The sequence below is a fragment of the Anopheles coluzzii genome, chromosome 2, assembly GCF_943734685.1.
Source record: "Anopheles coluzzii chromosome 2, AcolN3, whole genome shotgun sequence".
NCBI lineage: Eukaryota > Metazoa > Arthropoda > Insecta > Diptera > Culicidae > Anopheles > Anopheles coluzzii.
Window position 1 is genome coordinate 43,606,469 of NC_064670.1, and position 27,406 is coordinate 43,633,874.

General features: G+C 46.2%; 1 protein-coding gene across 4 annotated transcripts in view; it reads right to left on the bottom strand.

Annotated features, from left to right (window-relative positions):
• Nucleotides 1-27,406, bottom strand: part of LOC120961564 (uncharacterized) — a 70,067-nt gene that overhangs the window by 40,063 nt on the left and 2,598 nt on the right. For 2 of the 4 annotated variants that reach the window (XM_040385354.2, XM_049607976.1), the window contains exon 2: nt 23,980-24,754. The gene's annotated coding sequence lies outside the window, so the exon portion shown is untranslated. Of the gene's footprint in view, nt 1-23,979; nt 24,781-27,406 lie in introns of all 4 variants that reach the window. The other 2 variants (XM_049607977.1, XM_049607975.1) reach the window with 1 other exon arrangement.

Below are 27,406 nucleotides of genomic sequence, written 5' to 3' on the forward strand. Positions count from 1 at the left end.
CACCGGGCGCACGCTCGTACGCAACAACCCCGATCGGGGTGATTTGAGTTGCAATAAAATTTCAACACTTCCCCGATTGGAACGAGCAGTTCGGGTAGCCTTAAATTGAGATGTAGTTTGGTGGTGCATTCAGTCCTGTCAATAAATTTCTCCCCCGGGCATCAGCCGATTAGGCCGGTTGGCTGATGGAGTGCGGTGTGTGTATGTGTATAGTTTGTATTTCCTCTTCGGGCTTGTTGTTGTTGCTTTGTGTTTGGTTTCAGTTTCGTTCCGTCCCGAGATACAAGATAAGCGGTGTTAGCTGTAAGGAGCGTTAAATTTAAGTGTTAAACATCGAGCGTTGGTGACGCACTTTTGGAACGCGTGGCCATACTTTCCTATCGTCAACGGCTGGCGGAAAGGTGTGCCCCGGGAATGGTAATCGGCTGTAGGATTCACAGACGTCGCCCCCCAGTGGTTTGGTTTGTGTTAATTGGATAGGTTTAAATAATTTCTTCCTTTATTGGGTGCTGAAAAATGGAACCGCAAGTTTTCTGCCTCTGCTTCGTCCGGCAAAGGCGAAAGCCACGAAATCATAGGCAGCCGCCACATAAATAGGAGCATCAGTGTCGATCGTCTGGAGCCGGGTCAAAATATTACGATCGTTACCAGCTTTGGCACGTTGTAAATGTACGTACAGAAACGTGGCGCAGTACTTAAATGATTTAACAATTTTATGACCTTACAAAAGTGGATACGAAATAGTCAATTTAAATTTATATCGGATGAATTTGCTGCAAAATTCTTTTCTTTCCACGGCCCTTGGATAATGCATCATAAAAATGGAAATCAGAAACACAAGATCTTGTCTAATCTTACATCTTTAATTAAACTAATAAGCTCGAGTGAGACATCATTGAACACAAATCGTTTCTAGCTGCTACAACAAATTATATTTCTTGTGTGTACATAAAGAATAGAAAAATATAAAAGAAAATAAAAACATTAAATATACGTAACCATACGGCCATTGGGCATATTTAATAAGACTTTTTAAAACTGTCAGTAAAGGAATCGAACCACTTTTGACTTTCGAACTACAGGACTAAATCCTTCTAGAAGATTTAAACTTTAACTTTAGAATATTCTTGCAGAAGATCATTTATAAACGTACATTAATAATTTAGGTAAAATGTTGATAAGAGAGCTGTCGCTAGCTTAAAAAAATTGGAATTTTTTTTGTAGATACTTTAAATACTATTGGACTTTGATCCTTTGATACAATAGTATGAATTATTTTTTTTCCAAATGAATATTTATACAAATTCACTATGTTCTTACATTCTTCTCCGTTTCTTCCGTTTAAGAATAAACTTTTCAATGCCATAAATTAATATAAATATATAGGTATTCCTCGATATATGCTAGTAATGCGTAACCTTTTACAATGGCTTTTGAAATATAACCAATAGTGAAATTATGTTGTATTTAATAATTGATGTATCAAGTCAATACAATTTGTTCAAAGAACTGTCAAATGTAGAGTATCGCGTATAACGAAATCTACATTTATCAAGTAGGTTCAGCTGTTGAAAAATCTAAAGATTTTATCATTTTATTCACGCCATTTGTGCATTAGTACAGCGCATACCACAACTATGTGGACAGTCGTTTTTCGCGATTTGTGGAAAATCCGAAAGAGATAAATAAAATCAGTGAATGTATAAGTTGTGCAGAATACTATTTAACATCTTCGTATTTTATTTTTTCAAATTTTTAAAAATATATTTACACGTTTTATTACGAAAAAACAAATTTATGGTCGTACCATAACTATAAACACACTTCGAAAAATAGGTACACCGATCTTTAGTTGTACTAATTATGACCATACGGAAAAAGGGAAATTCTCGATAAAATGATGGTAGATGTTGATGTAAAGTCGTAAGATAAGTAACATGTGATAAATATGGACTGTCGCGATGTTATGAAGAGTATGACTTGAGATTAAGTTGAGTCGATCCAAATGCCTACCATGATTCTGAATACCATATGGATTGTACATTGTGATTGAGAATAAATAATAGCCCATGAGAGAATCCAAAATGGACATTTTGAGAAACAAGAACAGGAAACGAATAAATATGTATCACTGTACTTTTCATACTGGAACGCATACGCATAGTGGAATAATCCTGGGAATACAGAATCAGATACTTTTGGGTAAGTATACTCATCCGAAACTCTCTTGCGTAGCCTTGCATCCGGGCCATTTTAACCATTTTCAAAAAGTGACAAATCGTCAACAAGTTACACGCTCGAGAAAAGCGAAACAAGACATTTGCCTAGCGCAGCACCGTTACAGCCCTGTTTCCTTTCCCCATAGGTGTGAATCAATTGGGATGCATTTGTAGCGCGGGGTGGCAATTATGAACGCACCACTTCTATCAACCCTACCCCCAATCATCCCAATAGTAGGTAGTCGCCGTCATCACATGTCGACCCGGGTTGGCGCCTCGCTCTGCGCATTCACATTCACTTAACCAGCGCCTGATAAATGGAACGTTGCACACCCCTTGTGCGCAATTGCGGTCGACAATAAATAGCGTGTTTACTCTGCAATCCATCCACTCCTTAGGCACGCATGCAAGCACACACACACACACGACAAAGCAACGAAGCAACCCGACTCATAAGTCACCCCCTCTCCACATTGCGTGTGGGTGGTCAGCGCACCGGAGACAAATGCAACAGAGGCCACAGAATGGATTGTCAGGGCCCCGCAGCGAATGTGATTTCACTTTCGGCAAATGGGCCCGGCGAACAAGAGTTCGATTCTCCCGTTGGTTGATGGTTGATTACAAACACCCGTATGAGGTGGGGAAAGGGCGCGAGAAGGCTGGCAGACGGGTGGTATTGCATGCTGCCGCCACACATCGAACCAATCAGCGGACACCTTCGATGAAATGATTCAGTGGTATGCAAATAATGTTCGACCACCGGACCCGTGCACCGAAGTCGTGGCTAATTATTATTAATTCAGTGACAATTATTTAGATCACTGCCAATGGAAATAGAAAGTACGTGTGTATCAACGATCATTTTTCTCCCTGCCCTTCAACTCGCTCTCACACGCTGGTTCCATTTTCTCCTGGGTGGAACTATTTGCATGTTAGAGTTTTTTTTGCTTTTTTTAGTTTGTTGTTTGCGGCTTTCTGTCTCTTGCTTCCTCCCTTGTTGCTTCATTTATTTATTTACTTACTGTATCGAAATGCTTTGCCTCTGCCGAGAGCAGGCAGCGTACCTTCATCAAACAAACATTGGATATTCTTCATTGATCTTTCTTAAGGCGATTGGCAAATGCTCCTAGAAAGTTGCGCTAAAACTTTTGCACTGTCCTCGGGGTTGGGACAACCGAAGGAAGTAGTTTCCCCACATGCTTTCTGATTGCCACCCTCCGGAGCTTTCCACCGGCAGCACAGCCGGCCTACATCCGTCACACGGTGCGCGACAGTGCAGCATGCAAATACAAAAGCACGAGCACCACGTTGGCCACGATGCATGTCACTAGGGAGGTCGCATAAGGGTGTACGTACCAAATGATTGAATTATGATTTTATTGGCATGAGTGGATCGCACTGCTTCGAGCGAGAATGGGGGTTACATATTTTGTTAGCATTTTATTCTCCTGCCAGCGCATTCCTTGGGGACTTGGCGTACCAAAGCGAGCGTTTTGATTCCGTTATTGACAGTCCGGTGGTACCACATAAACTCAGGTCACATTCTGCACTCATACACTCTGCCATGGACCGGTAGATGCAGCTCTTTGCTCCCCAGCATAATGGCAGCAGTACAGGGCCGGATCTGCATTGCTTACGAACGAAAACCCATAAATTACATACTCCGCCTGTGGAACGCGTTCAGATTGCGAGGATCGCCTTTTCGAACGGCAATGTGGTGAGCGCATTTCTTGTGGGGTACAAAAAATAAAACATCAAATCAACCTGACGCCGACCGGCGCATCAGGTTGTGTGCATGGTTGCACAAGTGTGTTGTACAAGGTATTCGTGCTGTGCCATGAAATAAGGCATACCAAATCGGTTAAAAGTATTGTGAGGAAATTTAGGTTTTTTTTTCTGAAGTGATACAGACAAATTTAACGTTCTTAGAGACAAATCGTATATATTTTTAACCATCAGCGTCTAGAATTACCACCCTTTGTTTACTGAACTGTGGCAGATCCGAATCAGTCCTCAAACTCCTATTTATTTATGCTCATCTTGGCCACTAATCTCATCCACACACCGTTTGCCGTCGTCCACCACACATCCTAACCGCATTTCGTCAGCTCAATGTGTTTTTTAGTCTCCTCCCTTCCAAACGGCTCTCGTAGTGTTAGAAATCGAAGGAAATAAATTTTCCTCAAGCCCTCGCTGCACCGAGATGCGAGTCGCATCGCCGTGATGTGCTCCGTACCACTTCGGCCGAAGAGGTACACTCCGCTTTTGGCTGCCATTTATCGTGCAGTGTGAGACCGTGGCGAAGAACGAACCGCGGGAGAAAACTGCAGCCCTTGGTAAGCCTGTTCGCCATGGCCGCATGGCATGGTAAAACTTATCGAGTGATGATGTCAGTGCACTCTTTCCTATGCCCGGACTTTCCTGTTCTTTCCGGCTCCCGGTTCCTAGAGTTGTTGTTTTTTTACTCATCACAACACAACGGGCGCGAACGAGCGAGCGCGAACGAAAACAGTATGTTTTCTCAATTTGTAGTAAAATTTATTTTTCACTTTCTTCCGTAATTATTTTCCATTTATTTTATCTTAATAGAGCTATTAATTTTATGGACAGATAAGCAGCACTGCCAACGCTCCGGTCCTACCAGTCACTCAGCTCGCAGCGCAATGCAAGCTGCGGCTCATGGAACGCATCGGGGATTGTCCATTTCTTCGTTTCTGTTTCTGTGTGTAAGAAAGTGTGTGTGTTTTTATTTTGTTCATTTTTGCACACATCAGCTATCCAGAGTGCAATCGGTAAGAGAGAAGCCAATTTCGCCAAGTGCTGCTTCTGCTGCTTCAGTGTGCAGACACAAACACGGATCGAAAGGTATAAGGGTAAGAGGCAAACCGGAAAACGACGAGATCGAACGGAGCGGAAAAATCGGTACATTTTTATTTTCGATGCTTCTACTGTGGGTTTCGGGAAGTTGGTGATATTGGTATAGAAGGATCTGTAGCGACAACGTGCCCTGAAAATGAAGGTCAAGAGATCAAATCACGAGATTTTTTCCCCAGGCTTGTTGCATTTTGATGCGGCATTGCCCTAGCGTTATTGTTATTGGATTTAAAATAGCTTTATAGAGTGTATTAACAAAGCAAAACACAATATTTTTATGGTTCTTGGCTATATCCATAATTCAGATTTGATAAATATTGAAGTTCCATTATCTAAATTATTAACAAAATAATTCTTTCCATAGTTGCATATTATTCAACAACATGTAATGCTATAATATAACATAGACATAAAATATTTCATTTACCCTAATAAAAACCCAAGAACAAACCACTTAAAATTCTTCGTCTGTAGTAGGTGGAAAGACCTACCCATACCTCACCATTACCGAGCTGTCCTGATTACTCCCTCTTATCAACCGCCTAATAAAATCGCCTCCAACTACTGTCAGCTAGCAGTAAAATCTACATCAAGCGTAATCCCTGAAGTTGATTCTAATTGAATGTGTCAATCTTAACCGGCAGACCTCCTCCAACCAGGTAATTCAAGGCTTGCGGCTCCGTCGTGTACTTGCGGTTTGGGTTTATTTTGTCTTTCTAGGCATGGCCATTCCTTCATCCTTCGCGAGAGCCTCCTTAACCCACAGCCCCAGCTGAAATCAATCCTCTCTAGCGCTACAGTGAACGGGGGCCTTCTGATTCGCCACTTGTTTCGCGACGTTACGGATGCAGTTGTAAATCATCGCACGACGAGACATGACGCCACAGAAGAAGACTCCCTCAGGCTGCAATCGGTGATGTGTGTCGGGTAATGTTTCTTCTATTTATTTCTATTTATTGCGGATCATAAAAGATTTGCTCTCGCACTGGAACGTGTAAAACATCATGATGTGATTGGATTGAGTGTGAAATTTTACACATTAAGAGCTTAAGCTTTCCGGATGAGATTGGCCGGCCGACGCAGGATGAAGGCTTCCCAGATAGTGGAGCTTATTTTTGTCCCTAGGCGGACACGCAGTCACAAAACATCCGCACAGCATTACGGCAAAGATATGATACCCCAGTACGCTTGATTGATTCACAATGGCACACAGTTAATGAAAAATGTTCCATTCCGCTAAGGAATGCCACCACCGTCACCATTTATTGTGCAGCCCAGCCGAGTAGCTCAAAAAGCCAATAAGATATGCAACGATAAGCTGACAACGGGATGCCACGACAGGGATGCAGCGAGGTTTGCTAAGACCGTAGTATCAAACGTACTCATTTCTCTCAGAAGTTTACCACAATAGTAGTGCAATTCTGGTTCTAATCTGGTTGTCACTACAATAGCACATTGCTCTCCGATTGCTAACGCATCTTAGTCCATACGTTTTTTTTGCGGTCGATGTTCACCTCAATACCCTTCCCTCACCGAACGTCTCAAGCTTACCTTTTGTAACCTCAAACTCAATACGTTTCATCCGATGCAAATACGCAGATTTATCTGTTGTTACGGGGATTTTGTTACATCTAAGTAAAGCTCTTCACTTTTACACGCGTGTTACTCTGCCCGAGGTTTCCTTCGTTTTTTCTTCTTTTATTTGGATGACGAACAAGCCACATGAAAATAATACCTTTTGTCAGGGTCATTGCAGAGCATGTCCGTAAAATACCCTACCTACACCATCCATTCGTGCACCCATGTTCCAAAATAGGACTGAAAAAGGTTTATTTCAAATTAAAATTACATTCTTTTTTCGCACTCTCCCTTGCGGTCACCCCATCTAAGGCAGGTGGATTGCATTAATGTAAAGTTTTTTTTACTTTCGTTTTTCGGTAGAGAGTAAAATGCATACTGTTTCCACCCGATTCGTAATGAACATTTGTGTCACTATTAATTTCATTATCGCTCCTACTCTTTTCTCCATTTCAACCACCTCCTACCAAAACAGATATGGACGGTAGTGATTTAATGATTTAAAGAAACATCATTTAAGGTGATAAGTGTGGTGTAAACTGTGCTTAATACACTTTTTACAGCTCTGTTAAGCAAAGCATAAACGTTTTACATTTCTCTTATAAAATTTAGCTGCAGTGTGAAATGAAGATATATTACCTTTCTTTGCGTAACGTATTTTATATCACAATTGTTCTCGAAAGTTGTCACATCGCTGTACAATAAACAAGAATATTTTTATCCTAATATAGTGAGTCAGACATAGTCACTATAGCAAGTTGAAGCAAATTCGTTTTGCAAGCAATCTTTGTCATTGTAAGATGTCACATGAGCTTTGTATTCTGAATCACTACAATTCCTTTGCAATGAGCATGGATGTACCATCGGGACGGAAGAGATGTACGGTACTTGTATCACATCACTTTACTTTTACGTAATACTTTGCCACAAAACAAGCAAAACCACTTGCCGGTCAGAAAAGGAAAGGCAACCAATGCACGCGCGCAACAGTTGTCAAGCAACGCGGTGTCATCGGGAAGCAAGTAATGCGAGAGATAGTTTTGCTCAGTGTTTCACTGAATTTCATTATGCTCAAAAACTGGAAAATACTTGCTGTTTGAATAATTTTTTTCCATTTTTATTATAGAATCTACTGAATATTGAAACACAAAACTAACTCAACCCATTTATTTGTAAAGAAAATCTTAAAGACAGGCATCACAGTGAGTAGTAAACACATTCGCACTGTGCTCTCAATTTCTCTGGACGGTAACAGCAAACGGGCCAACACGATTGCAGGGATATGATGGTGTGTACATGAGGAAGTCCGTAACTGTAGCTTTGGGCATCGATAGGCTTTGAGGCATGCTGTCAGTACGCTGGAACCGACCCGTTTCTCCCAACCGAACCAACGTAGGCATCGAAAAACGAACGGCACCGCATGATCATCGTGCAAAGGAGGATGCACTGAAATTCAGCCAGTGCATGGCTCCACCACCACCCGGTACAAGTGTCATTCGGTCGCCGTCACTTATTTCCCTTCGCTACAAGCGCACCAAGAACAGCGTTCGTAACCGAACGAATGTACTCTGGCTCACCATCATCATGTCGTTTCATGTCGGTTTTTTCCCCTCGTAGTGCTCACCTCCCTTTAGCATCGCTCGCCCCCTGCCCTGAAAGAGCTTGGCAGATTGAGCGGTTTGTAGCTGAAAGCCATTTTGCACTAATTAAAACATTTTAGTACTTTTGCTGATTTATTTCAGCCTCGCTTCGGGTTTCGCCGTCGAGGGCGGAAACCGGAGGTAGACAGTAAAAACGTCGTCCTCCGCCACGAGGACGCACGATGATTAAACACTATCGATGTTACCGTTAGCGAATGGCCATGGTTGCGCCCCGTCCGAGATCGTAAATTCATAACGAAATGAATATTACTCGACGGCTCGTTTTGCATTTTACCATTTCGGGTTCGTTCGACGCCCGTGCCCCATCGCATCGTCCTTCGGCACCTTATTTTGCGTGCACTGGTGCAATGGTGCGTTGCGTTCGATCCAATCTTAAGGTTTCATGCCACCGATATCTTATTTGGGTCGGTGTTATTACTCAACGATACATTCGGCCTCTTGCTTCCATCCAATCCAGTGAGTGTGTTAGATAAGCGTTGATTAAATGTATTCAAAAATGGTAGAGCTGGGAAAGCATTCCCCTCTAAGTGTCACGAGACTTTAAATATACGCCTCAAGGTATGTCGGTATTAAATGACTACAACAAAAAAATCATAATCAAAATTACAAGTCAATCAAATGCTCATTTGCGTTAAAATACACCGAACGTGCGCAGACCGATACACATCACGCATTCTTCAAGAAACGTACCAGCAACAACACGCCGGCAGGAATGTAACAAATAGTAGCAGTATCGTATTTCTGGCGTACCAGCAAAAAAAGCGGACAGTTTGCTGGCAGCAAACGGTCAGCATAAATCAATCCCAGCACCCTGCGTACCTAGTGATTGCGATGCCACTGTGCCCTGTGTCTGTGTCTGAGTGTGTCCAGGAAGAGGCCAGGAAGAAGATCGCGGCTAAAGTTGCTGCTGTTTATTTCTCGCAACCACCACCAGCTGTGCCGGGTGAATGCACCCGTTTGCTTCATTTGCATACATGCTTCTTGTGTGATTGCTTATGCTCTCGAGCTACATGTTGTTAAGAGGTTGAAAGAATAATGCTATGTTTTGCTCATGTGGCTCACGGTAGTACATTTTGGCGATTAGCCGTGTGGCACATTTTCTTTCGCGATTGTTATCCGTGAACGATTATAAATGGGGATGAGGAAGGTTTGCATAAAATTCTTATCAAAAAGTATAAAACACATACACAACTAAGTACAGAGTTCAACGCGTAAGAATGGGACCGCATTACACTTATTAGGTTCCATAGGATAGATCCTCTCGATGCTGCTGTCTAATGTAGTGTTAAATAACCAACAAATCGCAGAAATGGCAATCTTTTCTTACACGAAATGCATACACGATAAAGTGGAAAACTATTAAACTCATTTTACCAAAATTACCCTCCAGAGTATTGATGTAACCTTAGCAGCTGTTGTCATTATGAGGATACAATTATTTCTATACCATTCGATCATGCTTCGAATTAAACCTACATTACCCTTTTGACAACGGCTGGCTCCATACCGTGCTCCATATCAAACCGCCGGAACACTTTCTTCTGCATGACCGATTAGAACGATCATTTAAAGGGACGGCGGATGGCATTTACTGTTCCGCACTAATAACACAGGCATGCTGCCGTACGGAATTCAGTCGAACCCTGTGACCAATCGGTTGATCACAAATTCGACCACCAAACCAGCAGCACCCAGCCCGGCTGCTACATGCGGCGTGCAGGAACAGAGCGATCATGAACTTCCACCACACCGACTACCAAATCGCCGTTGCGAATTGAATTGGTCTCGCGAATCTTTGCCTACACGCGTCATTGTCCGGATGGAGCACCTTCCCGTGCAGGCTAGTTCATTTGCTGGAGCCCGGACGAGTTCCCGGCACCTCGGGCAGGGGTCCTCCCGTAACCCCCGTCAAACGTGCGGTCAATCAAGCTGTACACACGCGAAACACGCCTGCAGGTCGCACAGGTTCGCAATGCACTACCCGCGGGCGTGTTTGCGCGTCTTGATGCACCTTAGATCACCGAGGATTAGGCACACGGCGCACAACAATAACGCCCGCAAGATATTCCAAACCCGCCGCCGTTGGTCGAAAGGGCGGAGAGTGTTTAATCGGATTGGTACCCAGTTGGTGCCGCCAAGGCGGTTGCGGTTTATGCTTGTGCAGCCTCGGCGGTTCTGAGCTGCGGAATGACTAGAGTACCCTCGACCCCAAACCATACCTCCGGTGGAATATTGGCCAGAGAAGGAAGAAAGCAAATTGCCTCGTTCGCTCCTTTTCGTTCTCTCTCTCTCCATCTGTTAATGTCACACGGTATCCTCCGGGGTTCGCGGGATGGGGGCCAGATCCTGCACGCGGACCGTTCTTCCCTTTTCACTCTAATTGGCAAGGAAAGAAGATTAGAGGAAATTGCTTTTGACACGCCATCGAAAACAGCAGATGAAACCAAATCGTTTAGCCGGACACATCTCTTGGAATGCGAGTGTGATGTTGAAGAAGTGTTTCGCTTGTTTTGCTTGTTTTTCTTATGCGGATCGAACGGTGTTGTTCATTTTTGGAAAAGGTGATAAAACGGCTTCTACACTCACAACCACATTAGCCACGCGGGGTGTGCGCGCGCCCCAAGTTTGCGTATTTTTGTTATGTTTTGCAACGCCGGCAAAATTATTCGCGTATTTTTAGCATACCGCAGACAGATCTCGCACACAATCATGCTTCTTTGGGCGTTTTTTTTGTTTTCGTTTTCCTCCACCAGGCCCCAGCCGGATATATGCTTTGTTGTGCGGCGTACATTGAGACAAAACCGTGTATTTTGCATACCATTTTCCCGTGGTAGCAAACGTGCTACCCGGTGTTACTAGAGAATGGAATGAAGCAAACTGCTTTGATCTTTCATCACCTGGTATCACGTGTTGTTCGTTTTCCGCCCCGTTTTCATCTATAAATACCATAATTTATTCGACTGTGCGTACCGCCAGATTGTGAAAGCATGTTTTTTTCTGCTTCTTCTTAAAACTCCCCACAGCATCGGGTTACTTTTCCCTGACAGAATGGTCCGCTTTTTTTGCACTCCGTAATGCATTAAATTAACCAGCCAAAGCACTATCCACTGCACTCACGATCCTTGCATTTGTTGACGGTTGGGTTAAGGGGGTACAAAGCTCATTGGCGATACGCGGTGCAAATGTCACGAACACAATGCCATTCCATGGTGGGGACTCGCTCTGCTCGGTAGTTAATTATGACTCTTGTTTTGGCCATTTTCGGTAGCGAACACCAAAAACCCCTGTTCGTGCCAGTGCCTCCATTTCGTGTGTAGGGCTGGTTTTCCGCATCCTCGAATATGTATGAGTTTATGTGTGTGTGTTTGTATGTACCGTTTGCACGGATGCACAAATCGAGAGTGAATTCACCGGCCACAGGAACACGATATGTGTGTTTGTGCCGCTATGTGTCTCTGGTTTGAGAAACAACATCTCCAACAGCATTTGACATCATCGAGTCTGAAGAACAGCCCGCGCAAAGGGGTATGGGGAGGCCTTGAAGACTAATGTCCCGCTCATTGCCCTACAATTGCACCGAAGGAGACATTCCGGCGCGTACACAAGCAGGGAAGCGTCCCGCTTTCTTCACGCTGCTCTGTTTCTAGTGGCCATTTGTGTGTGTGTGTGTGTTTGTGTGAGTGTATGCGTGTTTTCGGTATCTGACGACAAATAAAGCAACCGGATACCAGACCCAAAATAGTCACCAGTCGTTACGTCGGCTCGAGTCCCACACCTTGCCCTCCTGAATGCCGTACCTGTCAGGTCCACGGCGAGACGTCCATCGCAACCATGCGATCGCATGCGTTGAGCGGTGTTGGCGTTGAAGAGCTTTGGGTAGAGCAAGATTTGCCGTGCTCTGAATTAGCATAAAGATATGTCAACTGGCCGACATTACAGACTCCCTATTTGGGATCGATTGGTTCGCGATCGGGCGTTCGGGACGTTTCGTCATGACAACAACGCTTCACTACAACGCCACACATTTTGGGAGGCGCCAGCCAACAATCCGACGAGGTCGCTTCCGGCTCCAAAAATATGCTCCAAGTCAAGGTCTTGCAGCATTCTTGCATACCAACCGTAACACGCACCAGCGAGAACTTGCAAATGCCATTTTACACATAAGATTCAAGAGATTCGCCCATCCGAAAAGGGGCGACTGTTTAGCACACTATTTGTCACAGCCCCAGGCTGCTCAGTCGCCACCTGAGCACACTGCGTGGCTGCGTCATGTGCAAAAGGGTCTCCCGTTGGGTGGTTTAGAAAAACGGCAGACCGCGCTTCTAAAAATATACAATCTGCGTGTTTTATTTAGCACTCAAAATTATTCCTCCAAACCCCTGTGCCGCTCCGTGCTGTCCACGAGCGAATGCAGAAACATGCTCTAAATTAACCTCTTAAATAAAGTGTGTTAGACGGTGTGACGATGTACCACAGCATCCCACCCGACGGAGCATATTGCATCCGAAGCACGATGACCTGCTCTGCCTGCTCGGTCGAAATTCCTGCACGGGGCGTGGAGACGCGCTTCATTCCATCTCACCAATATGGTGTGGATCAGTATGGCAACTTCACTTCGCCGGGCGCGAGTGAGTCGTGCGCGCACTCATTTGCCTGCCAGCCGATGGACAGCTCACATCCGGAGCCGTATCTCCGAAGCCGACGCAACAGGGCGGAGGGGCAGCACGGGTGACGCGTTTTGGGCCGCGCGCTTGCGTGAGCAATTATCATTTTCATCGCCATCAACCCATTTGCTGCCGTTCCATTCGGACGGGTGTCATAAAAAAACACCAAGCTGATCGTCAAATGGGACGCAACGATGTCTTAATGACCGAAATGGTTCTCTGCCCTTCCCTTTGCGTACCACGGCGCGGTATGTTCCCACCTTTTGCCCACCGAAAGGTTTCTACCACCACTTGATCAACCGGTAGGACAGATGGACAACTGAGGCCGCTTTTACCACTGCCTGCCTGCCTCCACCCGTGTACGAATAAGACGGGCGATGCGATGCCCGTTCCTGGCCTGAGCTGACTGTGGAGCATGCAAATCAGGAAGCGACCGGCGACGAAACCAGAGGGTAACGGCGACCAGGGCGCCAGAATCTGCCGCGACTGTTCAACGCAGTGATTCGAGAGCTCTTCTTACTAGCAGGTTGTCCTCATAAATCATTCGCGTGTTCATCGGTGCTGTCAGATTTGAACATAACTTACACCCCGGTTTTCAGGTCGCGCTCGCGCTGGAACAGGCAGGAACCGCTGCAGCAGCCACTGACCGCGTTCGGTGGCCGGCGGAATGTAGCCATAAAGTCACCACCTTGCCATGGGCAGCATGCTGCCCAGCAGCTTATTAGCTTCCCGCCGGGTCGGCATCCGAAACCAGCGCTCCAGTGCGTTCAGTCCGGGGCCGTTAATTCAATTGCGACGCTCATTCATCAATCAAACGGTCACCGGCGGTGAACCGTCGCACAAAGTATAGGTCCCGGTGCCCGAACGGGAACAGAACGAAATACACACACGCACACACTCGGGCACTCCAGCTTGCAGTGAAGGGAAGTGCGGCTCGGCACCGCATCCACTCTATTTCGCACACACCCGCGCCCGCCCATTGGAGGAATTTGTGGATTGAGGGAACGAAATTCTTGTCCCAAATGTATTGCACTCCGCGCGCCATGTTCTACAATTTATTACACGCTGCACCCTGCCCAAAACCGGACCTGTGCTAGACGCCGTACAGCAGGGTCAGCTAGAGCACGCGTAGGGCCTGCATCTGAGTCATCATCGCCTGGGACAAATTGCATAAATATTTGGTAGATCTTTTAACCCTTTCCTACCCACAACTCAATCGCTGGTTACACTCTCGACCGAGCCGCAAATATGGCAAGGATGTGGAAAGGAATTAACGTATGGTCAAGTTATGATCTTCAGCATCAACAACCTCATCATCATCATCAACACGAAAAAACAAACAAATAGTTTTTGGACGCGGGAGACAGAAGGCACGTGCAGATGAGACAACATGCAAAAGGAAAACAAAAACCAACACACTGCGAGAGAGAATTGATTGAGCGCACGGTTCAGAAAACAGTTCCCTTTCGGGTGATTAATAACCAAACGCGCGGGTATTGAAGGCATCTGGAACGTAATGCTGCTCTAGAGGCTGAAGAAGAAACAAAAACAACGCGAACTCTCCCGCATGCCTGATCGTGGAGATCGGTTCGATATGTTGTGATATGCCGTGTCATTAAAATATTCTTATCGCTCGAAGCGTTTTTTTTTGTTTGAACACGCTGGGTGTCGTTAGCGGTGTGATGCGGCGAATTGAAACAGGACACGCCTGGTCATCGACACGAACCGATAGTGATGATACTGATCGAGCGCAATAAATCATAAACATCAGTTCGATTAACCTACACAGCCGAATGGTAGTTGTGTTGCTGACCGATTACTGCATCGGGCGTCGAATAGAACATGCTCTAAACACGCATGAGCATTTGTACTAGGAAATATCGATTTCTTCTCCACGTCGTTCAGCGGCTAATAAAGGGCAACTTTCATTGGATATCATGCACCTGATCAAGATGAACATGATGTGAAACAGCAGGGAACCTGCTGTTGTGAAGCATCAAGCATGATACGCAGAAAATGATCACCTTCATTGCTGTCGAATAAGAGATAAATGAACTTATAAACGGACGACTAGTACAGTGCCGGACAATTTGAAGCTTTTTGGTCACATATTTATTACACAAGTTCTAAAATTGTCAAGGTTTTCTAGAATAGACCCAGGTTTTAGAAATTGAAGAAGCTGTAATCTTTTGATGTTGATTTTTACATAACATACAGGTATGATTTGTTGATACTTCTAGCTTAAAAAATTATATTATATTTTAATTTGAACATCCTAACAGCTGTTATTCTAAATGTATTGTGAACGCATGAGATCTTATTCATAATGTTCAACAAATAACCGAGACGCGACTAACCTGAGAGCAGAGAGGAAAGATCACATACACAATCAATAAAAATGTAGTAAACTACATTTTTTAAATCTTATATCAATTTATATATTTAAATTAGCATTATTACCGGTTCGCATTTTCACATTTGATGTCACTTGTATTTGTAAAAATAACATTTAAACTTTTTTTAAATGAAATTCAAATAAAAGTATCTGACAAAAAATGCCTAATAACATTTCACTGCTACCTCCTACCTACTGCTCCTTTTTGAAGATCAGATCATATATTGAAGGTTTTAAATTATTTGTTATGTATCTGCAATGAATATCTCTTTGTGGAGAGTCAAACCTGAAGAACTGTAACATCAATGTTCTGTTTATTTTGTATTACTTTTTTGCAAGAAATTAAACTGATCTTGTAGGCTATAGTCGGTCTGTGACCCGTACCCAGCACTAGATGCATCGCCAGTTTGCTTACTCGCCACCTGATCGAAGTGTTCCAAGGCTAAGGGTGTACCGTCAACGTCTCGCGAATACTTTAGTGCATCTCAAAAGCAAAGAAAGCCCACCAGGCAAACACTGATAAACTGGATAGGACAATGCATTGCACATCTCGCAAGCTATTCCACCAAGTAAACTAGCTTATCAGTTACTGCCTGTACTAGATACTAAGTGACACTGAAACACCCCTAATCACTATTGTCCGCAGCTAGTTTGTGATAAAGATATCCCTTGCTCCGCTTCATCCGACCTGTCTCTGTGTGCGTTGCTAAACGTTCCAATGTGTGTTTCAACAAGTTCACGCTTCCGTTAACTTCTAGAATAAACGACTATACAGAAATGCATTGAGATGTTACAGCACCCATCAAACTACAGACCATCCACACAGACAAAGGGCTGACAAGGCTTATATGACCCTTTGCTGGAATGTGGTCGCACCGCCCCAGGTTCCTTTCTGCGTGCCAGGCAAATGTTTGTGCATTCCAAAAGTTACGACCCGCGTCACACCGCTTTCAAGGCTTCGCGGGGCAAAATAAATATGTTTACGCGTGCGAAACAAAACGTGCCTCATCGCGCACACTTCCAACGTTGCGCTCTGATCCGAAGGTGTTCCCGGTGAGGCTTCAGTGAGGTGGCGGATTGCACCGACCGATCTGATAGTGTATGGTGGAGGCGTACCGCTTATAGGAAACCGAGAACCACAGTCGATCGCGCTAGGCGCTCTCAACATCCAACACCCAAGGTGTGCACGCGAATCTTCTGAATCACGCTAGCGAAACGTAAACGTGCCTACCCGGGTGCGCCTCATTGCCCAAAGATCAACCGAACCCGACGATCCGGCTACGATGACTATGTGATGCAGTTTTGCTATCAACTGCCACACTTCGCACTCGTTAGCGGTACATTCTTTTTTCCGGGTGCCGCCGTCCACTCCCGGGGCCCATTAAAACCGAAATCTCCGCACCGGTGGGGGCGGTATTATTTGCATTAAAATGGTCGTCCCCAGGGAGTCCGGAGGTCCGTCTGGCGAGCCTGGCGAGTTTCGCTTGGTGCGCCTCCACCCGATCCGTCGTCACGTGTTGACGTGCAATTGCGCACAGATTTGTACGAGGCGCGGATACTCTGCGCACGGCAGGATCTGGCACAAAAAAGCCCACGCCAGAACGTGCCAGATGAAACGTGTTGTGAATCTTGAACCAGTCATTTTAAAGTGGCGGCCCGCCGTTAAACGATCGACGACAAACCTGAGCGGCGGCAGAGTGAGGACAAGTGCCTTTCAGGGCCCGTTCCTTTCTTCGATGGCCTTCACAAACTTCAGCCAGCGCAGGGGCTCCTCAGCTCGGGGGGAAAGGACTCGAAGCGACACTCGAACTGTTGCCGACGTTGGTTCCTGATGTCAGGCGTGTGTCGGCAGGCGCAACTCCATCCACGATGTACTAACGAACTCAACCTTACCTCACGCAGCTCGCAACATCAAAGCTCTGTCACTAGGCTGATATGGAGGTTTGGTGAGGGCTCATGCACTTTTTTGTTAATATATTCCTTACAAGATCACCGAGGCATACTTGAAGAACCTCTCGCATAAAGAAAAGCCACATTCTCCTACTGGCGGGGTTCAGCCATACACAACTTCACGTTGCTGATTAATACATAAAAACCCGTCCGTGCCCTTCCCCTTCCCATGCAATCGATAGTGCATCGCACAAACATGAACAAACACACAAACACACACACACATACCACCCCCGATATGGCACACTTTGCATTCGAAATCGTGAAAGGGCTCCGGCTCAATAGCAGCCACTCGGCGCTCGGTGTCAATTACTGTTCATTTAAAAGCAATTATTGCCAAACTACGATGACATCCGCAGCGAAGGTGCGAACACCCGTCCATCCGAAAGGCGTACACTGCACCAGGACAGACACTCGGCCGGAACGTTCGCCAGGGACAACTCTCTCAGGGCGGCCAACAACACCAGCGAATCCAAAGACATCCCAGACACCTCAACACCAGCCGGACGCGTGTAAACGGAATTAAACGATGCATGTTATTTAGGAGCAACCAAACGCACCGCCAGCTCAAGAGGAACCATTGCAGAAGTGCAACAAACAAACAAAAAAACACGACTCGAGCGCTTCCGGCACACACTCAAGTCCAGGCGGGACAGACAGCCGATGGCCGATCCTTGGACAGGGAGTATGCAAACTTTCGATTTCACACCGGGATGCACTTTTGCACCTCGTGATTGTCGGGCAGGCCATGCGATTTTCTTCTTCTTTTTTACTTCCTCCCCCATCAACTTTGTCTGCAAATATATGAAATCCTCTCCTCATGAAGGTTGAGCAATGAAGAAGGCTCTCAAGACCCATACCACTAACTCCCTTCATCCGTATCCAAGCGGCCTCTAAAAATCTTTTAAGCTACAATACAGTGTGTACTTGGCTGACGTTTTCTCTTGAAGAACCTTACACGAAAAATAAATCTTCCATTCCCTACCATTCCCGGCACCACCCGCCATGGCTTCACAGGCAAGAGCTGCAGCAGGTAACATTCAGATTGTGCACACCACATGGCTCGATCTACAATCGGTTCCACCGGCCGTGCACTCCATCCGCCGCGCCCCACCGAAGATGATCATTGTTAGATTGTTTAATAAACAAATATCAATACTAAATAGACGTGCCGCGGGATGTAACAGATTTATGCACCACAGCGATGCGCCTTTTACCTATGGATCGGCAACACAGTCGCACAGATAAAAATAATAATGATAGCGCATACACGGCCACGTCCCTCCGCTGCATCGTGATCATATTTCATTCGGTGCAGTTTTATTATTATTACTGTGGCTTTTCTCTTAGTTTCGCATTGCTTTTGCCCTTTTCCCCTCCTTCTTTCCCGACTCCCCATTTCCCTTCGACCTTAGCTGTTACGGTCCTAAAGATCGCAGCGACAAACATTTATACGCACACACTCACGCCAGCTACGTTGGCGTCTTTGCAATAGTTGCAACAGGCTCTCATTCCGTTCCGGCATCTTTCGCGTCTGCCCCTCTGTGAGCCCTGTGGCAATGCTTTGTTTTAGCCCATCGGTTGCTTCTCGCCTTTTGACTTGCACTTTATTTACTGCGACCATTCCTGCTGTTCCTTCTGTTTTCAATGGGCTTTCGATGGCCTATTACTTACTTGCAGTTATGCTACTTCTTCACTGCACTGCCGCTGCTGCCGCTAACGAAACTACACCAGATATAGCTTGAACGGTAGAGTTAGTGTAGAGGAATTATATCCAGAAACTCCATTGAAGGGCGAAACAGGAATCTAGTGTTCATCAGCCCCTATGAACAGTGTCGTCTGTATGCAGATTAATGCGTACGGGGCATGTATTTTGCAGCAATAAGATAAAATAATACTTATCCGAAGAAAGTGTGCAAAGATATCAAACAACAACTGTGGAATTGGCTTTGTGTAGCACCAACAGCAGAATGAAATTCCATAAACAATTATTCCAACTTTTGCAGTCACAGTTTAAAGAAAAAACAACGAAACAAACAAACAAAAATTAAAATTATTATAATGCAAATAGTTCCTAAATGCAACATTTCTCGATTGCATATAAAACATGAACTGCACTGTTCACACAGGTAGATATGAAATCTCCTCCAAACCACGGCGTCTGCAGGCTATTTTTTCTATGCTCTTTTTTCTCTCGACACATCTTCACTTCCTCCCTCTCCCCTCTTGTCAAGTAGCTAAGCCCATGTAAGCGGAGATTTCTTCACGGCGGAGAGCAGAGGATAATTTATTTATTTATTTATTCAAATTTACTATTTATGACTTCGTAATGATTGCATCCCGATCTAGTGCTGCTGCCGGTGCAGCCATCCACCCCAGTGCAACGAGTGCACTTTGTGTCTCAACGACCTATCGTGGGACGGGGTGCGGGACTTTCCCCTCGAGCGCTATCTCTGGTGCGTTTTGTGGGAATTCATGTTCGGTTGCATCCTTCCGCTTCCTTTGCTAGCCTTTCCCGTGTACCGCATAAGTGCCCATTGTTGCACCGTGTACCTAAGGCACTTGGGCACTACGAACTTCCATGATCCAACATTACCGCCCCCTCGTCCGCCACCGCCCTCCAGCAAGTCGGGGCAATATGCAATTTTATGCAATAGGCCACCGTTTGCATTCCCGGCATCGGCTCGCCAGAACCTGTACGAACTATATGCGGACGATGCTGACAGGCGGCAAATGCAGCCAGCATCCTCCGCGTGGGCCGCACACGCTAGAGAAGCAAAAATACACGGACCCGAAGCGGACACCTGAATGTCGCTGACTGGTGCTCCTGGAAGCCTTGCAGGCTTGGAAAGGGCGTCATGTAGGCGTGATACATCGGTGCATATACACACTAATGTGGCAAGTGTGGTCCGGTGCACTGTTGTCCGGTAGGTATCAACGTGGCCCCACCATCCCCACCATCGCCAATCCATTCTCAGGGATCTCACGTTGCACACACACACACACAACCGTGTAAGCGCGCGAGCATAGACACAAGGGTGGAAGCCCGGCTGTGCAATTGATAGTCGCCGCGAGCAGCAAGATTGCACATTCGGTGTGGAACAACAAAGGCTGCGATTAAAATATACAATCACACACCGCAAGGGTAAGATAGTATGCATCGGCATCGTGGCCGCGCAGCAGTGGGCTTTTGCGTCCGTATGTCTCAATAATTTTGTTTATTTTCTTTCAACCGGCGCCCTCCCGGTGCCGGCTCAATGTGTTGGAGCTGAAGAGCGGGAATAGTTTGCTGCAGCAGACCATCCTGTTTCAATTACGAAACAGCGGCGGTTGGCCAGAAGAATAGACTTTCTGTAAGCTGCACTACTTTGTAGCAGGTCGGCCAGGCACTTAGCAGCTAAATTAGGGGTTGCAAGAGAATAAACGCTTTACTTCATGAGCGCAACTTCATACTTCAAACTTATCTTTTTTAGGATACAAGATACGATACAAGTAGATACGAGTACAAGAGAAGTCGAATAACTTTGTCGTCGTATATCTCAATTTCAACTTTAGTTTAGTTTAGTTTAATTTAACTTTAACCAAGCACCCTCTAAATTTCAACGATTTTTTGCTTAAAAATCCTATATTTATCAAATAACTTAAGCCTCGCAGCTAATAAGTTTTCAACTTCTTTAAAATCTTCATATATTCAAGTAATAATTACAAATCTAAAAATATACTCAGAATTTCGACAGTAACAATCTAATAAGGATAAGTGCAATTGGCTTCAGAATTTAAATTTAAGAGAACCATACTAACATATTGGTTTGAGGAATCTGTTGTAAGTAAAGATCTATTTTTTTTCTGCTCCAAGCGACACATTTTTTTTTTTTCTTCAATATTTGGCAAAGAATATCTCGGAGTGCTCCAGTGATACGTTATGGCTCCCACGGTCACATGGCAGATCGACACGAACGCTACTGCTCCGGCGAGGGTAACGCCAAGCCGCACACAAATCGTCCCAGATGACACTGACCGCAATAAATAAGGATATTTACCACCAAGTCTCAATGCCACCCGCCGGTACCGCATCTGCTCGCCCACCCACACGGTGTCGCGCTTTTACGCTGTGTCTCTGGTTCTCTCTGTCATACCCAAACAAAATGCTCCGCACTTAGCGCCTCGGAACACGGCCACTGGCAGCAATGCGGTAGCCGACAGTTCTTTTCTACTTCCTTCACAAAACCCCTCTCTTGCACACAGAGCACGCACTACAGGGGAGGTCTGTAAATAACGTTCTTAGTTAAAGATTTGTCAGCATTACCACGGACGGTAACATGCCGCGTCGGCAAACATTGCGATCATGGCCGGGTCCGCAATCAGTGGCCGCTGGACGCTGGGCTGGACGAAATGTTGATGAATCGTGGCCTCACCGAACGCTGCACCCGAAGTGCAATAACATTCAGAAGTTGAGTGGAGATTTCCTCCCGTACCCTTTTGAACAAAACAGTAAACACCCGCGTGCACGTGTCCCGCTGATTTCGAGGAGCGGGGAAAGTTGTGGAAATTTTGAAAACCAATGTTAAGGTACCTTCCAGTTAGTTCCGGAGATAAATCCCCAACCCTGCCTCCCTGAGGGGAGAGGGTGGAGCTCTTATACTTTAATTCGACGTAGAAAATTAACCGTTAAACAAACAGACAGCTTCAGCCCCGAAAGGACCGGATCTTCTAGCCGACCGATTTGCCAACTACAAAGCGGGAGGGGAAAAGGGGAGCAAAACACCCCGCACCCTACTGCCACGAGCGTGAACATCTTGTTTTGATCGATATCCATCGGTTTTATTTGCTTACAAGATCTCCATTCCCCTCCTGTCCCGTCAAGCAGCGCCGCACAACCGTTCACCTTTGATCTGCGTCGGGTGTGACGTTGTTTGATCAACCGGTTATTAATTTCTTTTATGCTTCGCCCGAGTGCGTCGTTCATGCGCATGATGCTTAGCTTCTGCTTAGCCATGCTTTCGAATGTCATTCAACTAGACATTTCTGCCCCTTCTCCGCTGCCCGACATTTCTCGAGCGTTACCCCAATGTCCGCGGTCAGGCTGGTACGCGGCGCGCAAACAAACATCCTGCTTGCTTCTTGCAGCAGTTTGATGTAACGAATGAAAAAAGGGAATTAGAAGCATAATCCCTTAAACCATTTCGTTCCGCAGACCACACGAACACGGCAAGAGTGGCTCTTGGAGGTTTTAAACATTTCGTTAAACGATGTCCCAGAATGTCTGCAGCAACGATGGATTATCTGAAAAGTCCGTACAACTTGAAGAATGTGTTAAAATTTTACGTTTGTTAGATTTTGTTTGTTTTGTGGATTAAAAGAATAATGATTCTACTGTTTGATAAATCCAATTCTCCCAATCACCAATAGAAGAAAGAGGGGTGTAAAGGTTTATAATCTCATTTCGGATATGCTTTATATCCATTAAAAGCCACTTTTCAGCTACATAACAGGTCTGAACACGTGAGCACAAACAGCAAAAGCTACTCAAATCGGAGCAGATCAATACTAGGCTCCGCTCCATGCACACACACACACACATACACGAGGCAATCGTCAATCGTAATCTCCTTTCCATTCGAGTGCATAATGAACTTCCCAAGATACGATTTAGTACCTTACTTCTTCCACCGACGTCCCGCTCTACATACGCAGGGCTCCGATTGATGGCAAACGTGAAACGATCAAATGGAGTGAGGGCATAAAATGCCCGCCAACACAACCTTTCCTAGCCAGAGCCTGTACGAACCTTCCACGCAAGCCAATACGCTGGCCCGAAAGAGCGGGATTAGGCGGCCCTTTTTTTCGTGGCAAATAAAAGCAAAGCTAGATAAACATATCATTGGGTGGAGAAGGACGCAGGCGGACTCTACACTGGGATGTAGATCCGTGGAATGTGTCTCGCTGAAACCCATCCAACACACCCGGAGCAGCGGCCACGGCTCGATCAATCCCGGGCAGCAAGATCAACTCGCCGGAGGTCGAACGGATCGAGTCCAGTCAATTCAAACTCAATCACTACACACACTGGTCCATTTTGGGACGGTTCCATACCCGGCCCAGACAGGCGTGCTCCCCGTGTGATGCAACTCATCGCCATGATCATCATCAACACCAGCAACAGCAACAACAATAACAACAACAACGATGCCTGTACACCAGACGATGCTCAAGACAGTTCGTTTGGAGCGGTTGCGAATGGGCCGATCGCGTTACGCATCGTCCATCGAACGATCGTGGCGCACCGGACGGGAGAGTGTACGTACCCGGCACATGAAATGGATCACATAAGCAGCACGGTGACGCGCTAAGGTCAGGATTTTTGTGCTGTCTCACGATTAAGCCATTTCAGCTTCACCATGCCTGTCACTGCCATCCCCACGTCCCTACGGTCGACCGGAATAGCGAAAGGGCCAGCGCGAGGGCGCGCGCGCTCGCACTCATCTGCACACACGGCCGACCGACCCGGCCAGCATTCAGCCGGGCGCATCCGAAAACGTGTCGAACTGATCTGGCCGGGCCGATAGTAACGTATCAATTAATATGAATTTTCAACCGCGCCGCCCATAATTGAATATTAAAATTAATTATCCACTTACCGGACTCTTCCGCGCGAGCCGTTGGGACCTTTGGGTTTCCAGCAAGGCTGCTCTTAGTCGTGTCGAATACGTTCAGCAGTAGAACAAAAAACTCTTTCTCTCTCTCTGTCATACACACACACACATACACACTCACACGTATCTATAAGGCAATGGGCCAAAGCAAAAAGGGTATGCATGCGCGTGCCAGTGCACCGTTACGCGGGAGACTCGGCGCGCTCCGTTGAAACAATCCTTACACCTTGACGCACTTCCGCTTCCAAAAGCCGCACTGCCAACCGAAAACTCCACACCCCAAAGACAGACGCCACACAAACACTCACACATACACACGGTTTTTTTTGCGCCTATGGTTACTTTGCTTCACCTTTGAGCCCTTTCACCGCCTGTTCACACTCTGCTCACTGGCTGTGATCTTTCATTCACTCACTCACTCACTCGCGCCCACCGGCTATTCCATCAATACAAAAACACAAAACCAAAAAAGCTTCGCTTCTCTTCACACACGCACTCGCTGCCTAGGCTCACTTTGCATGATACTCAATCATAAAATCATCACCATTTCATGCCCACCAGCGCCCTTCGCGTGTGCGGATCGAACCGACACATCACTTGGTGCGGGAAGAAATTCTTTCGAAATTGCCTCCGGGACACGGCGCAGCATTCCAAAGGGTCACCACCAGCTGGAGGTTACTTTTTTTTTGTTCAACCCCAACAGGATGATACACGATGGAAGCAAGCGTTGCTGGAGGAAAACGTTACTGCACGCTGTATACTGTAAGAATGCACAAACTGAGTATTCTGAAAGGAACATTTAAGTTAAACGGGTATGATGATAAGGTCTGTAAATTGTTTTAAAGAAAGTGGATTGTTTCTAATATATTAGTCACTCCTTTTACTCTTTTAATAATATTTCTCCAGAGCTCTTTGTGCGGCCATTTACTGTTGTGCATTAATTCATTTTCTTCACAGTTTATTTATCGACATTGCTTTTACCTTTCCACTTCCCACAGAAGCTTGCTGTCAAATATTGCTGAATCCGGATATCTTTTCTTTCTTAACTCGGCTTAAGCACTCTTTACACTTCAACACCATATTTCTCTTTCGAATTCAAGTCCTTCTCGCCGGCCAAACAGCTACTTTGCCCGGTGCAAAGCGACCCCCATCCGGCAAGCGAACCAAACAATGGGTGAGAAATCGTCGACCAAAACATGTTGAAGGACACACAACAGCCGCTCCCTGCCAGTGTAATTCCCACACACCACACTCGACAACCAAACGACAATCCGCCCCGACTGTGCACAAATAAAAGAGTGGCCCATTAATAATGTATATGTATTCATCAACCAAAGGTCTATCGATGATCCAACCAAAGCGCCCCAGGGTTCGTTGTTTGCCGCTTTGCCAAAGTTTGTTCTATATATGCCCGACCCCCGACTGTCTCCTAACCCAAACCCCTTTGGAACACTTAGGATGAAAGAGTCCAGGTTTTGCTCGGCATACATGTGTGCGCAAATGCACGACTTACGAACGAGAGCTGTCAGAACTCCCAGAAAGAAGGATAAGTCGGAGGGGCTCGGTCTACCCAGTGTTCCAGCGTCAGCGAATCGGATCCAGCGGGCAGCGGAGAGGACACTCCACTCGCGAAATAAATCCGGCTCGAACCGGGCTATCACGGATTGCTGTCAGGATGTGTTCCTCCCGATCCCGATTCGGGGGATTTTTCCCTTACTCCACACACTCCATACTACCGGGCCAATCGTTTCGCCAATTCAGCTTTGATCTTGCGCAGCATCGGGTTGATCGGGTTTCTCTGATCGAGTGTGTCCTCTTTTTTTCATGCCTTTTTTTTGTTGCTTCTTTTTGCTGCTCAACTCTTTTCACACGTCTTTTATCATCATTTCACCCAACGCCATCCCGGTTGGGCCACCCAGCCGCCCTCCTCCATGGCGTCGTTTCGCCCGGTAGACAAATTCTGGCAGCAGCTTCCGATCGATCGATCGATCGACCACGACCAACTTGGGACGTTTTGGGATTGGCGATTGAAATTTATATCGCGATCAAGATATCAGACTCCCGCTTCCCGTCACTCTTCATCAGCCGATCCCTGGCGAGGTGAGGGGAAGCCGGAGACGGCGGGATTTGAGTTGCTGATTGTGCTTCAGAAGAATGTCATGAATGTACTTAATCGCTTTAACGCGCGCGCCTGTGTTCCGTCCCCTTCGGTTTCACTCACCCCGTTTTGGACTGAACGATTGATTGGCAGACGTTAGTTCTCATTGATCTTTTCTTTACGTTGCACTGTTTTCACCTTATTTGTTGATGGCTCATGGTTTTCTCCACTGCTTTGACGTTCCAGTTGCCCCCTCTTCGATGGGGCTCAAATGGATTTAACTGCTAATGAGAGCGCGATTATTATTTGCAGCCAATAGGTTTAAGCACCCTATGCTCCCGAACCAAATGCCACCGAAACGGAGCTGAAAAAGCGTGGTAAGCGACAGGTCCGGGAAATTGCACCCAATGCGCCAGTGCGCGTCAATTGCTTCCGGCTGCTGCCGGCAATGCTTTCCGCTCGTTCGCACATCGCGTTCGGGCAAAATTTGTATGCAATTGCTCCACTTGATGATGGCAATGATTAGAATAAATGCATCGAGCAAAAGGGTACTTACGGGCTAAACGGTTTCCAAAATGTTGCTCCCACTACAAAGCCCACTCCCTTTTCGCCTCGCAGTAGCAGGTGAAAACCCTTCTCCGAAAACCCCACTCACACGGTGGCCACAATTACACGATGACGTAGGCGACGTGTTGCCGCGTGCTCGCCGCAGAAGAGCAGCGATATTTACACTGGTTTGGCATGACGCCAATATAAAAGGAAAACACATTCCAACCTCGTTCGAAACACCTACCGAGGAATTGCGTAAGCACGTGATCTTCGGTTCGGTTCTGTGCGCTACCTTCCCTGTCCCTTCCCGCCCGCTTTGGAACCATTTGATCGCGTACGAATTTTCACAACTCCACCCAGATTTTCCGCACCACTCGTACTCGCACTCATCCACTCGAGCGACCGCAGCAGACACGCAAAACCTTCGCACATTCGGGACCACGTAATTACGCGTCCGCTCCATCCAGGTGGTCGGTAATTACGAGAATAATCAATTCCCAACCAACTTCTTTGCCCCTCCCCCCTCCTCCTCCTCCTCCTCCCCCGCCAATCCCGGGGAAGACTTTTCACTGGCCCAAAGGTACACTGTTCGGAAATATTAATTCCAAACTTTCTTCAACTGGAAAGCTTTATGAGCGGACGGGAGAATGGAAGATGATGTAGGAAAGCAAACACAAGCGAACCGGGAAGATCGTCTTCTTGCGGGCAACGGTGATGAAGCTACCGAAAAAATTAACCACAATTGCAAACCATTCCGAAAACGCC